General features: G+C 39.0%; 1 pseudogene; it reads left to right on the forward strand.

Moving 5' to 3' along the window:
• Window positions 1-11,544: 11,544 nt before the first annotated feature.
• On the forward strand, window positions 11,545-11,897 carry LOC149242095 (dolichyl-diphosphooligosaccharide--protein glycosyltransferase subunit DAD1 pseudogene; annotated as a pseudogene).
• The last annotated feature ends 9,381 nt before the right edge of the window (window positions 11,898-21,278 follow it).

Genomic DNA, 21,278 nt, shown 5'->3' on the forward strand with positions numbered 1-21,278 from the left:
AGCAAATGATTTTTCTAGAGGTGAAAATGATCTGATGATATAAGGTTCAGGAATGACGGTCATGAAAAATGAAGGGTGAAGGTATTGCAGTGGATGAGGTGTTTGCTGGATGGTGAATTCTCTGAATGAATTCTCTTAAACATGTTGGCGACACTGATATGCACTGGTAGCGTTAACCCCATGGATGGTACAAAGGACAAATGGTGATATGGTGAACGGAAAAACCCAACCCAACTCAATCATGGTGATGGAGTGAAAGTGTCATGTTCAAGAGCGACCTGCTACCACTAAAATTCTTCAAGTTTTCTTCCCTTTTTCCCCAGTCATTTCTGACCAGTACCTCTTTATTTTTGTCAAGCTTGAAGAGGATAACATATGCTTGGTCTATAATTTGCCCTTCAGGTAAACCTGTCGCTATGTTTTAGTGAGCCTAGCGATAGTGAAACTCGTTCTTGTCTAGATGGACAAGTTTGTTGCTATTGTTTTAACGAGTTTAACGACAAGGATAACTCGGTCCTTTTCATGTTTAGAGAGTTTGAAAAGGAACAAAAAGGAACTCCAATAGTTCTTTTACGTATCATAATCCCTTGACTCTGAAAAATATTAAAATAATACAAAAGGGATGACTTTTCCGATCACTTTAGCGAGCCGAAAAAGACAAGCGCTCAATCTTTTTGTGGGATGATCCCTCAGGTCTAAAAAGATTAAAATACAAGAGGGATGGCACTTCCAATCACTTTAATGAGCTGGAGAGGCCAATTTCTCGACAATTTTTTCATATTTAGTGAGTCCGAAAAGAGTTTACAGTAGACTCTTTTTTTGAGGAACGAGTGGCATTTAGGGTAGCAAACAAGTTTCGGGTAATCTTGGAACTAGTTCCGGGTAATCCTGGAACTTCTCAAAACATGGTGGTGTGAAGAGGTTGGCTAACAGGACCACTCATTGCAGTTGTTCCTCAAAATGGTAAACAATCAAGTGGAAGCGTATGATCGGCCAAACGGATGGAGGTGATGGAAAGAACACAACCAAGGTTTGAAAGGCAGATAGAATGGCAATCACAAAGGTTATTTACCGAGGATGGATTCATTTTTTAATGAGCTTGAATCGGAAGAAACTATTCTCATTGGCGAGTTTATTTTTTAAGAAGTTTGAACCTTGCAGAAACGTTGCTCATATTTGGTTTCATGTTTACACAAGCTTAAAACGAAAAACTATGCTTGTTATAAGTTCGCATGCCCCCAGCATAATGACGCAAATCAAGGTGCATGCCCCCCAAGCTTCATTGCATTCAACGCGGTGGTTGGAATGAAGGTTTACCTTCGAGATCTTTGAAAGACGCAACTTGGATTTTACGAGATCGTAATCAAAGACTCGATTTGGAAAGGGAGTTGTTTCATTTTTAATGAGGTTGACACAGTAAAAGAACTATCCTCATAACCCTCGTTTCATTTTGTAACGAGGTCGAAACAAGATAAGAACCGTCCTCGGTGACCCATAGTATCAAAATGGTCAGAGTTCTTCTTAATCATTGATGATGTAGAAGATATCATATGACAGGTTTCCACTGTGGCCACTTCCGCCAAATTACTCGGACGCGGGAGGGAAAAAGTAACCCATTAAGGTAGGGTCTTTTAGGAGACCTACTTTGACATTTTGAAGCAATTGATAGCTTCCATGGATCATTAGGATGCTTCCAGTAGCTTGTGAACTGTTGGGTATAAAGGTTAGTTAGTCAACGATTGTAATTCCGCCTTAGGGAAATGCAATCTTTCTAAAATATGTTGACACAACAGCATCCATAGCATAAATCCAAGGCCTTCCCAGTAAGATATTGTAGTCAAGGTTTCCATCAATGACCTCGACTTCAATTTCTACTGTCTTGCCCCCAGTTCAACTTGTAAGTTACTTAATATCTTGTATGGCATGTATGTTCTTCCATCGAACGCTTTTAATGTCGTTGTTGATCGTGACAGGGGTGGCGAGCCTAAAGTTTTCCAGCGACTCATTGACATAATACAGGTAGATGCCTCCTCATCAATGATTGTTCGATGAACATTTTTGTTGAGGGATTTTACCTATATAAGGAAAGCGAGTTGGGCTGATAACTGAGGTTCGTATCCTTTATGGTTAAAGGCCACAAGGTTGGAATCCATTGGATCAATCCCACCTATTGCTGATAATAAAACTTGCTTTTGGGAGGGGTAATTCTGCAGTATTTCAAGTGTCGACATAGCGGATGGCCACTGAGCCAGATCCTCCACTATACTATAATTATGTGTTGCTCAAGCACGAGGATTAAATGTCGATTTATGTACTACTTTGGGCAGCTTTATAGTTAATTCAGGAATGATGGGTGGAACAACTTCTGGCAAAGTTGTTGTCGAACTACTGGGTTGATCTGTAGCCTTGTTTTTCGACGACTGTGGATTTCCATAATATTTATTCCTTGTTGATATCAAAGCATCATTTTGTTGTTTTGATATGGATAGCATAAGCACTTGGGATTTGGAAGCATGATCTATAGCAACCAGGTTAGTTTCTGGGTTTGAAAATGGATCAGTCAACACCACTGAGGTAGTTGAAGTTTTTAAAAATTTCACAACCTCAGCTCAATGTGGACAATCTCTCGTGAAATGTTTGTCGTTACATATTAAACATGGATAACAAGGTTTCTGTTTTCTAGCAGGGTTTACAGAAGATTTCTCAAGAGTCAAATCTTCCTGTTTCTTCTTTTTGTTTTTCCTTTCTTCTTCCCCACTGGTTGCTTTGGTTCTTTGTCGTTGTTACATGACACAGCATTAACCTCCGAGGCAAAAAGCTTGTCATTTGCTTTTTGACTAGAAACTGCAAGGGCTTTTTTAGATGTAGCCTTTGCGGTTTTCGTGCTTGTGGTATCGATCATGCCATTGCCAGCATGAGAGTCCTGGTTTGATTTAGGAGGGGGAGGAAAAGAAAATTTTGGTCTAGGTGCGTCAGGAATTTTGTCGTAGAGCATGCTAGACTGAGTATAGATCAAGTCCAAATATTGTGCACGAGAAATGACTTGCTCTTTAGTGACAACTCCTATTTTATCCACATCCTCTGTAATAGAGGGTAATAATGACTGTATAAACCATTCAGCTAAAAGTTGATCAGGAACATACGTCTTTACCATTCTTCGACAACGCCGCCACTCATGAATATGATCAGATATGTGAGTGGATGTCGTCTGTTTAAAGTTGGTAAGGAGTTCTATCCCTATTTCGTACCTTATGGGTAACTGAAAATGGGTTAAAAAGGTAGTGGCAAGGGTGCTGAAATTATCAAACGAAGCTCTAGGCAATTCAATATACCATTTTGTTGTTGGACCAGTTAGTGTTCATTAAAAAAGGCAAAGCTCAATCAAATCATGATTCAGGGTGTTAGATGAGCACCACAAATAGAATGTCATTACATGATTCGATAGATCTTCCCCTAGATTTCCATTGAATTTAGTTATATCAGAGGGAAGTTTATGAGGAATCGTTGGCCACCAAGGGGCGTAAGCAATTAGATCATTCTTCAGCCGGTTTAGATCTGGTAATTCTAGAGTTGCAATAAATGGCAACTGTTGATTTAGGTTAGACGAAGCATACCCAAGATAAGATGGAATCGCCTGAGTAGTAGGTCTTTGCATACCAGCATAATGTATCTGATGCTCGTAATTTTGATAAGGTTGATGGGCATAACCATTATAATATGGTTGTTGATAACCGTTTTGGAAATGCGGTTGCCCGTGACTTACAAAGCCTTGTTGCTCAGGTCCTTGGTAAAATTGTTGGAATTGTGGTTGTTGATATTGTACCAACCATGGTTGTTGGACCATTTGCTGTTGTCCAATACTGGATGACTGACCAAGATGCGGAGTGATAATACCTGTTTGAGCTTGAGTCGTTCCAAGTAAGGAGGCACTAACCTGAGGTTGTGATTGAATCGCAGAGACAAGAGGCTATTGTATTGCAACCTGAGAGACCTGAGGTTGACACACAACAGGTAGCATTTGTACTTGCGATACAGTCACAATAGCAGGTGTAGTGGAAATATTCGACACAAGTTGGACTGGTTGCATTGAATATACAACCCTTAGTTGTTGGGGCAGTATTGGTACCCAACCGCTGGATGCAATTCCAGTTTGACCTGAATTTTGTTGTAAACTCTCATATGGTTGTTCTCCAGGAGGGAACAATGAAAAGGCATATTGCCCCCCATATGGTGGCAATCCAGTGCTTAAAGGGTAGATCGGCCTTTGAAAACATATTGGATCAACTTGTTGAGTTTCAACATTAGAAATACCATATGAGATTCCGAATGACAAAATAGGAACAAACCATGTCATTGAAACAGTCCCTGAGTGGACTCCGGCTTGTTGTTGATAACTAGTCGTGACAGATGGTATACCAGTGAACATTGTAGGAAAGGCAGCAGGAAGTTCGGCCGTAGCCGTGTCAGTCGACACTGTCCTAGATGTTGATGGTTGTTCAGACATATTTAGTCTATCTAAAAGATTTCCTAGCAATTCAACAAGAACTTGCGATGAAGGATGATTAAAAGAACTAACTTCTGTAGTAGAAGGATATATGTAGGGCCTGATTCTTATTATTAGAGTCTCAATCTATTATACACTAACAGATCTATTTTCCTACTGTTTTAAAAGTAAAAAAAAAAAAGAACTTGCTGACCTTCTTACATAGATTTAAACATTTAACATCTTATCACTTTATCATAAGCAACATAAATTAAGATGAGCATTCCATTGATATCAACTTAACAAGAGTGGTCCATGGAATATACCTGTTCCGGCGGTTGATGATGATACCTTTGTCTTATAGATCCTGCTGAATGCTCCTTCTCACCGAGCCAACCGGATTTACCTCCCAGCCAACTAGGAAATAAATTCCTAGCCCAGGAAACCTCCACAGGTTCCCTAGCCCTCCGTGCCCAAGTCCAACCAGATATAGCGTGTCCTCAAGAAGAATGTGCAAAACTAAATATTGATACTTTCCTCCTCTCAAACCCAAGAAACCTCCACAGGTTTCCAAGGTCTCCCAAAATCATGACAAGGCCAAACAATCACAACCAACCCCCACAATCCTGAGCAAGACTCCAACCCCCCTTTTCTTCCTTCCCCCTTCCCTTTTTATACCCTCCTTCCCTTCTCCATCTCAACCACCTCTCATTAATGTCATTAACTTCTCATCCATCCTTACAATTTACTTCTCTTCTCTCAAGTAAGCTAGAGTTACATTTGGAAATGTGACATGAATATAAAATTGAGAATTTAATGGGAAAGGATCAAGTCTTCTCCCAAGTAAATCTGAAAAGTACATTTGGGAATGTGAGGTGAATATATATATATATATATATATATATATATATATATATAATTAAATGGAGAGGACTATGTCTTATCCCAAGTAAATGTGAGGGTACATTGGGGAATGTGGGATGTAATTACATGGAGAGGACCATGTCTTCTCCTTAGTAAATGTGAGGGTACATTGGGGAATGTGAAATGAATATTTATATTGATAATAAGATCTAGAGGACTATGTCTTCTCCCAAGTAAATGTGAGGGTACATTGGGGAATGTGAGATGTAATTACATGGAGAGGACCATGTCTTCTCCTTAGTAAATGTGAGGGTACATTGGGTAATGTGAAATGAATACATATATTTTGAAATAATGGAAGGAGACCATATCCTACCTAATATTAAATTTGAGAAGGTAAGTGGAGAATTTGAATAATGGAAATCATGAATTTTATACTAGACCAATATTTCTCAATATTTTTAGATAATGTAAACATTAACAAAATTTGTAGGATAAGATTTAAGTGGGGCATTACATACACCCCTCCTTCAGAGAACTTCATCCCGAAGTTAGAATGAATGATGCAAGGAGTTTGAAAGCATAGCAACCAGAGAGAGTTATAGCAATAAAATCGGATAAGTCCAACAATGGCATTTCTTCCCATCAAGAGTCTCCAACTGGTCTATATCCTCCTATCCACCCTGGCCTACTTCCATTCCCACCCTATCCGTCCTCTGCTGCTTTATCAGTGGCAACGGCCATACTAACCACTAATAAAACCGACATGGTGGAAGCGTCGAATACATCAACCTAACTTCCCTAGCAGGCAACTGGCAATCGTCATCACATGTCTAGGGGAACGTGTCCACCACTGCCCTCCCACGATTCCAGGTTTCGGAGGATACACAGTGGGAAATGCCTCCACCCCTCCTTCAGAACTAGGGTCAATGCCCTAACATGGACCACACTACAGAGCTGGTTGGACTTGTCATCGGATAATCCAGTCAGGTCATATTGCCACCTGTCATTTGCAATTTACTCATGTCATAAGAGTGCATATCAAGTAGATACCAAATGTAATAGAACAATGTACATCGTACCTTTCCTCATTGGTCGTCTCGACCTTCCCCAATGGAATAGTAGATCTTGGTTATTGTACGGTTCTTTCCAACCTGTAGTTTAGTTCTCATCCATGCATATATACAACCACAAAATAGATATAGATACATGATCTTAAACATCATGTTTATTAAGCCCAGTGTCCACGTGTCAATTTTTGTTGTTCATACTGGAAATAAATCTTACATCAGATAAATCATAATTTCACTAAGTCATTGATTAGATAAATCATATCTATATAAGCCTATACGATGCAACAATAACTCTGACAAGTCATGCACTAGATAAATTGTAACCAAGTAAATCACACATCTGGTCATACATCCAAAATTTCCATCATCAATACCAAATCCATCGATTGATTTTCACGTGTCCAACCAAATGTGTATAATGTTCATAAATAACAACATGGAACTGCGAAATAGAACCTTAACATAGGTGGCTATCTACATTAAAAGGGGCATCATAAATGCTCATGTGACATCCTTGTGGAACCCGTCAATAACAATTAGAGTTGAAATAGATTCAACTATCTGTCATGGAAAATAGCATTTCAACCCGGATATCCTATAAGGTGGTATCAAACCAAAATAATGGCCAGCAACGGATTAGTGCACTATCAATTTCACTAGAAGGTGTTAGTATAAGTTTTATTCATATAGTTTCTTTAAAACCTTAGTGAATATAAAAGTCCCACTCTTCCAATTTGATGGTTTTTCATCTTCCAAACCCATTTAATTAATCTTGGAAATAAACGACTCAAAACTTCAGAAACTATTTCCAACATGATTTTCATACTTTATTTTTTTGTAAATTGAGAGAAATGTCCTCTAAATGCCAAAAGGTTCAAATTTATTATATATTTAATCATTGTTTACTAGTACTAAAACAATTTCATGATATATAATGCAACTCACAATATGACCAGACAAATGAGAAATAATTAAATGAATGGAATAATTGCTTTCGCCCTGCTGCTATTAGTACTTCCCTTCCCAATGGCACTGCATCTCTAAAGGTGCCTACTCCTTTCACAAGTGGCCAGTGACCACAAAAGTTGTGAAGAAATTTGAGGGTCCTTTTATCCAAAACTAGAGACACATTATTTTTCACGACTTTTTTTTTTTTTTTTTAGGGTAAGAGTGTATTCTAATATTTTCACTGGTCTTTTATTAACTAAATAAGCTTCCATTTTAAAATCCCAAATCTTTAGACGGTCCCTCAAATCAACGTTTGTTTCCAACTATCATAAAACTGTGATTTCCCAACAATATGGCACAATTGGATGGGTCTTCGAAAGAGTTTTAATCATTTGCAAGCTGAGGAAAGCTTGCTTTGCATGCACCAATACGTTTTCTCCTCTGTCATATCACTGTGAGGGGCATAAACTATGAGGCATAAGCATTGTTTTCCTTTAAAGAAGGACCATTGTCCTCCCCCTCACAAATAGTAGCATAATGAAGCGGTCTTTGGCATTCTTGGTTTAGTGTTTTATCTTTTCATGGCCAACAATGGTGTCTTATCCACATGAGCAATCCTTTCAAACATTGACAAGAAAAGAATACAATGCAGGAGAGAAATAAGAATTAACATAAAATATTCCTTGAAAGAGTTTGATTCAGTTATTTCCCTATCTCTACAACCAACATCAAACAACTATTGATAAAAATATTTAGCATTTATCAACTCAACCATACATCAATCAGGTTATGAATCTCTGCCAGGTTGAGATTTAGGACGGGTCTTCTTAAGCTTAGTCCTGCGCTCAACAGAGTGACATCTTCCAGGATTGTCTCCACCAACTCTCATGTTGCCCCATTAATTTTTGCCTGGAAAACACTTTCTTTAACACCTGAGCTTCAATTTCCACATGTCTAATACAAGGCATGTTCATAATTTCTGATATTTGAAAGACCATCGTTGATTCGTTTTCTTGTTCCTAGGCATTTTCCTTCCATCCATTGTTATTCTATTCAAGTAAGATCACTCAGTGGATATTACAAATCTCCATGACCACCTTAATGTACCAATTTTCTAGGTCTCACATGATTTTTCTACCTAGGTCTTGATTCTCATTGAGTTGCTTTGTATACAGGTGATTTCCTTGCTCTCAGATCACATCTCTCAAGTCAGCATTGTGTATCTTATTGTCCCAACCTAGGGTTTTGATTTGGTGTACTCTACTTTGAGTCGATACGTCTGTACTACTCATTATCAATACTATCATGGATTTTTATTCTCAAGTGATATATACATATCTGTGTGCTCTCAGGTGTCACCTTGATGGATCTTCACTACTAGATCCATGATATTCCATTTCTATCATTGTACTGCCTGGAACAACTCTCATTATTGTTAACTTCACTTTTCTTGATATTGCATGGTTTCTTTGACATATTCATTTAACCCTTAGACTCTTAATCAATTATATGGATAGTATTTATCTGTTCATGAATGCTATTATTCTTGAATTGAATTGATATATTTCAAATTCTCTACTCTGGCATTCCAAGGCATAATCTTAATGCATACTGTTATTGGAAGGAAGGTCTAATTTGAACAATAATGCATAGCTCTGGTATCTTCTGACTTGTGCTGTTGATTCCCTAGCAATATGCCCAGGTTTGTACACTTTGAATTCGTTATTCTTGTAACTGCCCCATTCTTAGTGTGCAATTAAGTAACACATGTTGCAGTCTGACTTTTGCAACCATTCTAGATTCGCTTATTTGGAAGATTATGTAGCTCATCGTAACTCATAACTATGCATTCCTCTGCCTCAGGATTATTAATGGCATTTTGTAAGTACTCATTGGTATCTATGTAGCATTCCACACAGGTCTAAAGACTAACGTAGGATTTCCTTTGAATAGTAACTGCTTGGGCCTTCTCTACACAGGTAACAACTCTGTCAATACAAATGTAGATGCCAGACTGTGTAACGATTCATGCTAATATAGTATTGGCCAGTGCTGGTGTCATAACATTTCTACTGCCATGTTGAATAATGCTAACGCTCTGGTCCAATGCAATGTTGCCATTTCCATAACATTGTCATCTATGCCTACTAACCCAAATTTAGGTTGATTTATCTTATCAAAGCTATGCATTACATAATGGTGTCAGCTCTCTTAAACTAAAAATTTATCTTTATGTTTTTCATTTTTCTTTCTTGGATCCTCATTGCAGTTGTTATAGGATTGATAACATATAGATTTATGCGGCCACTTGCACTGAATGACAATACAATTGTCTTTTGCAAGGTTGGTTCTTTTGATCTTGATCGCTAATAGTATCAAAAGGAAATAAATGCAAGCATATGCAATTATTTATGAAAGTTGAAATCATTCCATTTTTCCAGTCTTGAACTTTCACTTTGTATCACCACACCTATGATACTGCGATATATATATACTTGTGTTGGTTAGACCAAGTGATTGGCATACTTAAATACTTATCTATGTTGTACTTTTCTTTAGCTTTCTTTATCTTGCTTCCAGTGTTACCTAGGAGTTGCTTTTGCACTCCCACATTGTATTCACACGAGATGTATCATTTTGTGGACATTAATGTACTTATCTTATCTTATCTGCAATCTGGCCAAATATAATACAAAGACAAAACTGACAAACTAGAAGAGTTTTACAATCATACCTTAGGGCACTTTCATTGTTGTTGTATATGTGTGTTGCAGACAGCAAAGGAAAACAGATAAGTCTTGGCCCATGAAAGCTCATATATTAAATATATGAAACATATCTGTGTTGAACAACCACTGAGATAATCATACAAATTCTAACCTTTATTATAATGCATATGTGCCATAATATGCAGTTAAAGTATGGAAACAGAGTGTTTGTGTCTCAGCCACAAAGAATGTCAAACAAGTGGCTATCATCTGTCATTGGTTGTGGTAGCAGTGAAAAACGATTAGTGCTGTAAATTGATTGTGCATGCACTGATTGCTTCACAGTTGGACAGTTGTCGTAAACACGGAAAAAACTTGCTAATTCAGGGTAATTAAGGGTTAGACCCACTCCACATGCAACCCCCTTGAGAAAATGAATATTCAATATACGTTTACACTCTCCTGGAATTTCATACTTGCAAGTATACCTTACTCCATGTCAGGACTCATCACGAACCACCATTACTTTATAACTATGTATCCATAAAATTCTGCCATTTTATTATTGCTTTTAGTGGCAACTAAAGACATAGCTAATATAGCGAAACCAGCATAAATATTAAAAATGCAAATATCCACTAACTACATAATTAATTTCATCAGAAACACTCAATTAGTGAAGCATAATAATGGAACAACGTATCTAATGTCATAGCAAGAATTGCATGTATATAGCAGGAAAGGAGGAGCTTTCCAAAATTTTCAATCTGGCACTAAAATTCTTGGGTGTCTGTCAACAATAACTTATGTTCTTGCTCATCTTCCATAAGTTATGACGATTTGGATGCCATGAAGTGAACAGATCATGCCAATGTCGATTAATTTTATAGTCTCAGGGAAGTTGTTTGACATTGAGCCAATAACATGTTCAGATCAAGACATAAAGGGGTGGTCAGGCCAATTGGTGGTCCATGGAGTCATGGCTCTGCTCATTTAATCAATGTACATTGTTCCTTCCTTCGCTGATTACACAAAGAGCTATTAAAGTGTTACCTGGAAAATGGTTTGGAAGTTTGAAATAATATCTCTTCTAGTCCAGCTAGAAACCCAAATTTACCTGAAGCTCAGGTCATCAATATGGAAAAAGTATCCTGTTTTTTTTTTTTTTTTTTGAAGTGTCACCATCCTCCTTGACTACAAGTGAAAGACTATCTCTAATTCCATTCTATGAGGAAATTAAGCAGAGCCAAATTGATTCTAAATATGATTCGATCCTAAGTCAAACTCATCAATTTGAGTCGCAATGAGGACTCAAACTCCCAAGTCAAACATGAGTTAGGTTGAATTGACAATTCTAATTCAAATCGACTTATTATGTCCAAAATCCATATTGTTCTGTAGTGTGTACCATCATATGTACTTTGAAATGCATTAGAATTGAAAACTTGCATTATATGTAAAATGTTAAATGGGAACCTCAACAGCTAAGGATGCACAAGTTCTCGTTGCATCCCTTCGATCTGCATACTCTGCAACTCCTACCAAGTTGAAGATCATCGATCTGTATGTGGTCTACGCAGTTCTCACGGCAGTTGTGCAGGTTGTCTACATGGCAATAGTTGGATCATTTCCTTTCAATGCTTTTCTTTCAGGAGTTCTATCTTGCACGGGGTCAGTTGTGCTTGCAGTTTGTTTGCAGATGCAAGTCAACGAAGAAAACAAAGGATTCAAGGATCTTCCTCCAGAAAGAGCATTTGCATGTTTGTTTTGTGCAATTTTGCACTTCACTTGGTGATAATGAACTTCCTAGGTTTGGAATGAGAGGGTACCCATCACAAAGCAACAAAAGAAGAATTGGCTACTCGCCTTTCCTTGAAATATTTCGTTGCTAAGGATTTAATGGTAGTCAAATACACAAATACCTGAAATTGGCTTCTTGGTTAATGTAGCTCCCTTAATTTTCTCGTGTTTTGGATTCTTGGCGTAGAAGACATTGTACTATTACATATTGCAACATAAATATAAGCTATTGCATTATTATACCTTCATTTTGATCATTTCATAATGTGGTTCAAGTCTTTGAACTCTGTTATATGGTTTGACTCTTGAGAAGTCAGTGCTATCAATAAGCATCAAGCAGAGATGATAGAGAATTTGCTTGTTTTTACTTTCCTGGTATATGTAAATATAGAAGGGATCAGTTATTATTATCTAGAATCTAACAGCGAAGTCCAGAGCTTAAAGTACTATGGATTAAACATAATTGCAGAACTTTTGCTATAAATTCCACCCTTGACTTTTGGTTGACATGGTCTTTCTTGTTTGCAGAAGTCTATATTGCTCACTCATAAATTTTCTATATTGTTAGTGCACATGCTCTCGCAATCAGCAAGGAGATTATTGCAACATAAACATCTCTAGAAGGCATCAATGATTAAATTTCGTGTTTGGGTTCACAACTAATTTGCACAGGGTTGGGTTGTTGGTATCAGATTGAGGATCAATAACAGTAGCTAGTTTAGAATTTTGGGGGGGGAAACAATATGCCAAAATGCTTTGGGGGTGTGGCTAAGTGAGGTACTGCATCAAGTCAAGATAATCAGGATGGTGCCATAAGACGGGAAGATTAGCACTTAATAAAATGGGGGTGAAATACATCGAATTGAATGGTCATAGAAATCAACTATCAACATAGCAGAAAATAATAAAAATCAGTTCTGCAAGTGTTGCTATGTGCAGGTGTGGGTACAAGAGCAGGTATAACATGGATGAAAATCCTTCCAATCTCAACCTTAATGATGTGTTAATTTGCCATTGTGAAGGCGGGTGTTGTCTATGCTTCAAGTCTATGACCAGAGCATTAAGCAGACAGATTTAGATGGCAACTTATTGCTATACTTCTATGCTTAATTGTTATTTCTATGCTCCAGGATAGGTTGATAGCCAATTTCGCCTCTCTTTGCCGCAATTTTGGGTTAAATAATTCTTCCAGCAAGTTTCCCTTTCCTTCCTCTTCACATACGAGTATTTGTTCTTATTGTGTGGCTTGACTATGTTGAATAAAACATATGTTTTCTTTTGAATTATTATTTTGTGCTCAAATTTGGCAACCATATGAGTAGTCCAATTTACTTTCTGCATTGCAAGAGCAAAGTAAACTCAACAAGGTCAATTATAGAAAAGACTCTGGAAAGAAATGAAATTTTATAGTGCATTCTCTTCACTAGGCAAAGTTGATGATCATGATGAACCTAATGTTATTCCTACTACTGTTGATGAGGATGGTGAACCTAGAGTTATTCTTACTGCTGATGATGATAAAGGTGAGTCTATTTCTATTCCTCCTGTTGATGATGATGAAGTGGTGCCTACAAATCCAGCTAATAAATCTTCTCTAGAAAGAATCCTTGGTTGCGAGGATGTATGGCTGTTACCAAAAAAAATCAAGGATCGAGCTTCATAATTATTGGTTGCAGAGAGCCAATGAAAATGCTGAAGGGGAACTGCATCGCTTGTCTGAGGTATAAAAGGAAGTTTGTGATGGGTTACTGCAACTTGATCGTAAGCTATACCTGCAAATTCTAAGACAAGCAAAAGTTATGGGGATGACAACCACTGGGACAGCTGTATGTAATGTTTGATAAAGGAATGTTACTATATTGAAGCTTTGATCAAAGGAGATTATTGTTATAGACATTTTTGGGCACTACAACCCCAAGCATGAAATGTCCATAAACCAAGGGCTCCTAAGTATCTAAAAGTGTTGTTCTAACCCCTAAAGGAACAAGGTCAACAGATTACATCTTCTCCCAGAAGTTCTCCATGAAAAACTGCTCAGACTTGGTCAAAAGAAGGATCATTTCAGCTGCTCCACTGGCCAAGTGCATTGCATCTCACCTAAATACACTGTGTGGGTGCGTTGCATTTCAAAAATCCCTTCTATGGGGTGCGATGGGCGAGAAATGACAAATGGCAATGTCATTCCGCGAGGTGGAGAGGCAATGGAAGCTTCTAGAAACTTCTCCTGTGACACTTGCCTCTCTGAATTCGACCAAGGATGAGTAAGAGATCATCAATCTCCAAGTGGAAGCAAGAACTATCAGAGGGAAGACACTAATCAAATCATAAGCTGACTCATCTCCATTACAGATATCTATATATGGATCCCTCATCCCAGAGATCCAGAGGCTGGAATTTTGCATATTGTAAGGAATTGCTATTGGTTTCTTGAGACAAACATCAGATTGTTGGGTGATCTAAGCTTTGTATGAGGTGAAGAGGGGCTTCCTTGCTGAGAGGTTGATGTTGGGTCAGAACAACTGGTTGTAACTCCTCTTGGCTCTTTCTTGTTTGTCAATAAAAGCTATTCAAGTTTTCCTCCATACTCTTGTGTCATTGTTGTTTGCTGCAGTTGTATGGTCAATTTACATCTGATCCTAGATTGTTTATGATTATAGATCCATGTCTTTGTATAGTGCTATGCTATTGTGATCTTACAGGTACTTTGTGAAGCTGGGCATGCAAGGGAACAAGTAGCGAAAGACTATCAAAGAAGAGAGGAATCAAATCAGGAGATTAGCGCAAAACAGAGGTTGGTCTTTCTGTTCCTCTCTATCTATAATTCATAAAGGAAAAACGAAAGTAGCTTTACTCTGTTTGTTTCTAAGGCAGCTGTCACACCTTAGTGGGATAGAGCAGTTCTGAATAGACACTTTTCCCTGTAACAAAATGGCGACTCCGCTAGGGAAGTGTTAGTTTGTTTGTTTATCATTCCTTGTTGTCTATTTCATAAACTTACAGGTAGCATTCGAACTGCATTTGCCATAGCAAATGCAAAGTAGATAAACGCTACTTCAGTCCATCTACGGGACCTGTTTATGATTTAAACAACTGATTCACAAACTCTTTGATTGCCTTTGTGATAGCTCTTAGATCCTCCTTAGATCTACCCTTGATTGTTGCATTACTGATTGCCTTTTGCTTGGCCAAAACCCATGAACTGAACTGCAAACTGTGACCCGGAACCCAAACAGAGTCTCGTTTCTGGCCCAGCGCAATTACTGTTCAGAGAATCTGAACTTCAGCGCACTTCCCGAGTGGAGAAGGTGCGCTACATTTCAAATTCTCTGTGTTACAGGTGCGCTGATCAAACTAGGCTTTGTGCAGTTTTGGTTTCTGTGATTCATTTTTTCCAGTTCTATTCCTGAATTTTGCTGCCTGTGATCAGTATATGTCTGTTTGAAACCCCTTTTCCTTGCTATTATTCCGCCTCCTTTGTACAAAAGAACTATAAATGTTTTTGTGTGCTTGTTGAGTCATTTTCAGTTCTCCTTTGCAAAAGTAGCGTAATCGTACTGCCGTCCTTTGATTTGAAACTGTCGCAAGTGTCGATTTCAATCATAGGAAAGAGTTTGATTATTGTTGATGGTTGATTATCCTGTTACTATTGTTTTTTGTCTGAATTTGTAATTTTCTAGTGTCAAGAACAAGTATTCATTTCAAAATCGTAAGGTGTTGTGATCGTCTCCATTTTTTATTTCGAAAAGAAACTTGTTGATATTTGTCGCTTGAAAAGAAATTCAGATTTGTGCATCAACTTTCTTTTTAGCATTCATATACTAAGAAAGTCGAAAACAAATACATGCATGTGCATTTGCATATAGACAGTCTGATTGGTTTGATTTAGGAAAGTGCATTTAGAGTGTGCTCTTTGCTCTTTGTGAAAAGATTTTGTCTTTCTTTCCTTAGTAGCTAGGATTTTCATTGCTCAAAGAAGATAAAAAGTTTGTTTATCATCTTAGATTGCATTTTAGGAATTACATCTACATCTCACGGTGAACCTGAAAGGCAAACTTCATAAACAAGAACAACTATAAAATAAATTCAATGAATCTAACAACGCTTTGGAACTTAACGCACAACATTTAGAAGTCTAGGCTAGAGACGTATTCCGGCGTCGTAAAGCCTGGTAACTGTTGTTCCCACTAATGGTTGGGTGATTCCTCCACTTTGAGACGATAAGTGCCAGTACGGACATGTGCTCCCACGTACCGTCAAGTATATTTTGGGAGACCCCAATAGGCTTAATCCTTTATCCATAGGAAGCCATGTCTGCTGCCCTATCGATCGCAATGCACTGAACACAGCATTCGGGAAGATTGACTGCCGTACCGTAAAAAGTATTCTGCAGTTTTGCAATTGGTTTGGTAATCCCTCTACCTAGATTTCCAAAGCAGTCCCTTTCATTCCTTTTCAGTCTCTTTAACAGAAAAGGTCCATCTGAGCACTTGTCACTTCAGGCTCATTAAAAATCGAAGGAGACTAGAGTCATCTTTTGTTTTTTCTCGACTCTTAAAAATTGAAAAAACAAGTTGTGTCAAAGCGTCTAAAATTTATTTTAACTGGACTATTCATTACCCTTTACTACGTTGATCTTGGGTTGAGAAAATGGAATCCACCAACCAAGGAATTCCCCTTGGAGGAAATCTTAGTCCTTTCTCCTCTTGGGGAGATGTTGGTGCACCACATATGGCCACATTGTGGCTTCCAGGACTGACAATCGGCTTGCCTGTATGGCTCTTCTCAACCTCTGTCGTTCAGAACACCGCAATTCCTGAACAATCGAATAGCAACTAGACGAGTCCAGAGTTACCCGCCAACCTTCTACTTCCTCTAATTCTTCCTCTCCTCCTTCATCTTTGCTTGACGGGGCTAGTAAAGCCAAAAGTCAAGAACCTGAGAAGAAGGAGAAGAAGAAGAAAGAGACAAAAGCGAATGGGGGCAAACGAGTGTCGTCTAGCGAAAATCCACACACTGCACCGACCAGGCCTAAATCGCCATGTGTCATTTGCAAAGGAGACCACTATCACAGAGATTGTCCTTCCATCCCTTGGATCTTAAGGAACTGGTCTCCTCGTTTGCACAACCCGGTGTCGTCAACCTCTGGTGATCATGTTGAAAACACATCGTCGACTAGTGAAAGTGAAGCCCCAGGACAAAAAGGAAATTATAGATTTCCTTGTAAACTGTGTGAAGGCGATCATGCCATCCACCGTTGTCCCTTCTTAGACGAGGCTAAAAGAGTTTTGGCCGATCGTCCAGTTTCACCGTTACGACTTCCTCCTGGATATAAAAAACTCTTGCCGAGTCCGTCACTAGTTGAAAATCCGACTGGCCCGCTCAGGTGGTCGATTGAAGCATCTATCATTGAAGATAAACCATATGAACCCATACCAGACGAAAGTCAAAAGGTCGAGGCGGCAGTTGACCCGGTCTTGCCTTCAGAGATTCCACCTTCAGATGATACAGTCACCGAAGAGAACAAGAATGACACCGTCCAAATTCTTTTCGTAAGCACAGACTCCAATGAACATGGGGGCAATTTACCCGTTCCTTTACCGCAGGAAGGAAGTTCGTCAGAGTCATACCTGGCCGTCTATTCAGTCCCACCTCCAAGCAACCTAGTTGTCTCCTTCAATTGGAATCAGCTAGGCAGACCCCGTTTACCAGCCAATATACCATTCCGAATCATTGTTCAAATATATATAATGGTTATGGCCGGTACCATCATAGACGAAGGGGCTTCTGTGAGTATCCTTTCCTCAACTGCTTGGAAAGCGCTTGGTTCACCATCGCTTTTGCCTGAGATGAGAAATCTAACAGGCTTTGATAAAGGAACCAGTCGACCGTTAGGGATCCTTCCCAATGTGCCCATAACATTGAGGGGGAAAATTGTTCAAATGAACGAAATGGTAATTCAAGGACCCCTGTATTATAATCTACTCCTTGGACGAGACTATATTTATTGCATGGGAGCGATTGTCTCCTCACTCTTTAGAGTAATGTGTTTTCCGCACGAAGGAAGAGTGCTCAAGCTCATAGACTAGCTTTCATTTCCCGGATCATGCAGAGCAAATAGTCATATACCATCCCTGGATGGTCTTTTCACGCAAGAAATGTCTCAATCCTCAGTCCGTCCACCCAATGAGCGCGAGTAATCCGGGGGACATGACTGAAACCCAGGGGGCATGTACCCTGGTTTGCTTCGACAGGAAAACTTCGGGTATAGGGTAGGTTTCCGCGAGAAAATATGACTAGTTTGTACTCCCGTCCATGATTGGAAGAGGGGGTTATTCTGGAATAAGATTCTCTTGTCAAAGTTATGTGGGTTGGCAGGCATTGCCACTCACCTTTGTTTATTTCGATAAACATCGCCGAAGAAGTGTTTTGTTTACGTCGTAAATAGAAAAATCTTTGGTAACTTGTAAGAGGTAGACCTCTCCCGGTAAAAACAATGTTTTAACGGAAAGAAGAAGAGGTAACATTGAAACTCTGTTTTATACCTGGGGGCATGCAAACCTTTTGGCATGCAAGCGAAGAGCGACTATTTATTTTTTAAAATTGTAAGTCCTCTAACCCTTTAAACTCGTAGGATTGGCCGTTTCCTAACTTGCATAAAGAAAGGATGTGGGGCAAAACTCTAAAAGTTGTCGTTTTTATATATGAGACATTCTTATCACACGACTGGATTAATCGAGCAGTTTTAGCGCATAGTTCAAGCTCGTTAAAAAATAAACATAAGACATGAGCAAATGTTTCCCCCCGCGTTTAAGCTCATTAAAAAATGAACTATTCCCCGGTAAATAACCATCGTGAATGTAATACTTCAACCACTAAAGCCTTGGTCGTGTTTGCACCATCACCTCCACTTTTGCATTGGCCGATCATTCACCTCCATTTGATTGTTTACCCATTTTGACGAACAGCTGCAAAGAGTGATCTCACTAGCCATCCTTGTAACACTACCGTGATTGGAAAATTCCAAACCTTCCCTGGAATTAGTTGCTACCCATTTTACCACTCATTCCTCAAAAGACGAGTCTCCTTTAAGCTCTTTTCAACTGACTCGTAAAATATGAAAAGATTGTCGAGCCATTGGCCTCTCCATCTCATTAAAGGGACCAGAAGTGCTATCTCTCCTCTAAATTTTAATCTTTTTGGACCTAAGAGATTATTACACAAAAAGATCGAGCGCTTGTTTTGTTCGGCTCGTTAAAAGTATCGAAAATTCATCCCTTCTGTTTTGTTTTATACTTTTTCGGACTTAGGGGATTAGATGACGAAAAAGGAATTTTGGAGTTACCTTTATGTTCCTTTTCAGACTCTCTAAAAGTGAAAAGGACCGAGTTATCTTTGTCATTAAACTCGTTAAAATTTTAATAGCGACAAACTTGTCTATAGACGAGAACAAGTTTCACTATCGCTAGGCTCGTTAAAACATAGCGATGGGTTTGCCCGAAGGGCAAATTATAGAACAAGCATATTTTATCCTCCTCAAACTTGATAAAAATAAAGAGGTACTGGTCAGCAATGACTGGGGAAAAATTGGGAAGAAAACCTGAAGAAACTTTGTTGGTAGCAAGTCGCTCTTGAACATGACACTTTCACTCCGCATCCAAGTCGGGTTGGGTTGTTCCATTCACCGGTCACATCACCATGGTCCCATCATACCATCCACATTTGGGGTTATGCTACCAATCCATCACATCAGTGTCGCCGATATGTTCAAGAGAAGTCATTCAGAGAATTCACCTGTGTCTCACCCACTACCATACATTTATACTCCATTCTTTCATGACCGCCACCCTGAACCTTATATCACCAGATCGTTTTCACCTCCATTAAAATCATTTGCTCCGTTCCGTGTCATTGATGTGGGATTCATTAAGGCCCTCCTGTGATGGATCACTTCTTGTCGACATCAACTCATTATCCAAGAAGTCGATCTAGGAACACCTCATTCAGTACTTTGAAGCTTGCATGCCTCAATGGCAAGTTTCTCACTTCCGGCGACAGGTTTACATCAATGGCCTTCGACCGAAAGATTTTGCGTGGTGTTCGACGCCAAGTCCTTTATTCACACCACGTGAATTGTACTGCAGTACCTTGAGGTTCATTATCATTATCGGTGATTCCTCTCGCGCCTGTTAACAGCTTACATCATTGGCTGGTAATCAGGCGATGTCTTTCCATGTTCGACTCCAGAACATCTTTCACATGGATCGACTTGTACTTCGAGTGAAGATCGAACAAGATTGAAGACCCCGGATCTAGTTTCATCCATCCGGGCTGCGATATATATTTTGGGAAATAAAGACATCAAATGTACATCATTGCTGCACAGATAATCATCCAATCAAAGGGATGATGGCTCTACCAGAATCATCAGTCTACACTCAGACGATTGTTTGTCCTATGTACATGAAAATGAATTTATAAAACTGAGCATGGGAATGCCCGCCTCAGCTAGATCATGAAAATGTTATGAAGATAATGTATTGTATTGTATCTTATTACAGGTCTCCTCCCAACTTGAAAGAACTTCGGATCCTCATAATAAAGCATTTCACCCGACATCAAAAGATTAACGACCTCATGCTTTAGGGGGCAACTGTTATACACATTTTTGGGCACTACAAACCCAAACATGAAATGTCCATAAACCAAGGGCTCCTAAGTCCCTAAAAGTGTTGTTCTAACCCCTAAAGGAACAAGGTCAACAGATTACAGCTTCTCCCAGAAGTTCTCCATGAAAAACTGCTCAAAATTGGTCAAAACAGAATCATTTCAGCTGCTCCACTGGTCAAGTGCATTGCATCTCACCTAAATATATTGTGTGGGTGCGTTGCATTTCAAAAATCCCTTCTATGGGGTGCGATGGGCGAGAAATGAAAAATGGCAGTGTCATTCCGCGAGGTGGAGAGGCAATGGAAGCTTCCAGAAACTTCTCCTGTGACACTTGCCTCTCTGAATTCGACCAAGGATGAGTAAGAGATCATCAATCTCCAGGTGGAAGCAAGAACTATCAGAGGGAAGACACTAATCAAATCATAAGCTGACTCATCTCCATTACAGATATCTATATATGGATCCCTCATCCCAAAGATCCAAAGGCTGGAATTTTGCATATTGTAAGGAATTGTTGTTGGTTTCTTGAGACAAACATCAGATTGTTGGGTGATCTAAGCTTTGTATGAGGTGAAGAGGGGCTTCCTTGCTGAGAGGTCGATGCTGGGTCAGAACAACTGGTTGTAACTCCTCTTGGCTCTTTCTTGTTTATCAATAAAAGCTATTCAAGTTTTCCTCCATACTCTTGTGTCATTGTTGTTTGCTGCATTTGTATGGTCAATTTACATCTGATCC

This window comes from Pinus tabuliformis, chromosome 8 (genome assembly GCF_031772625.1).
Source record: "Pinus tabuliformis cultivar Carrire ecotype Pingquan chromosome 8, CPIR1, whole genome shotgun sequence".
In the NCBI taxonomy this organism is placed as follows: Eukaryota; Viridiplantae; Streptophyta; class Pinopsida; order Pinales; family Pinaceae; genus Pinus; species Pinus tabuliformis.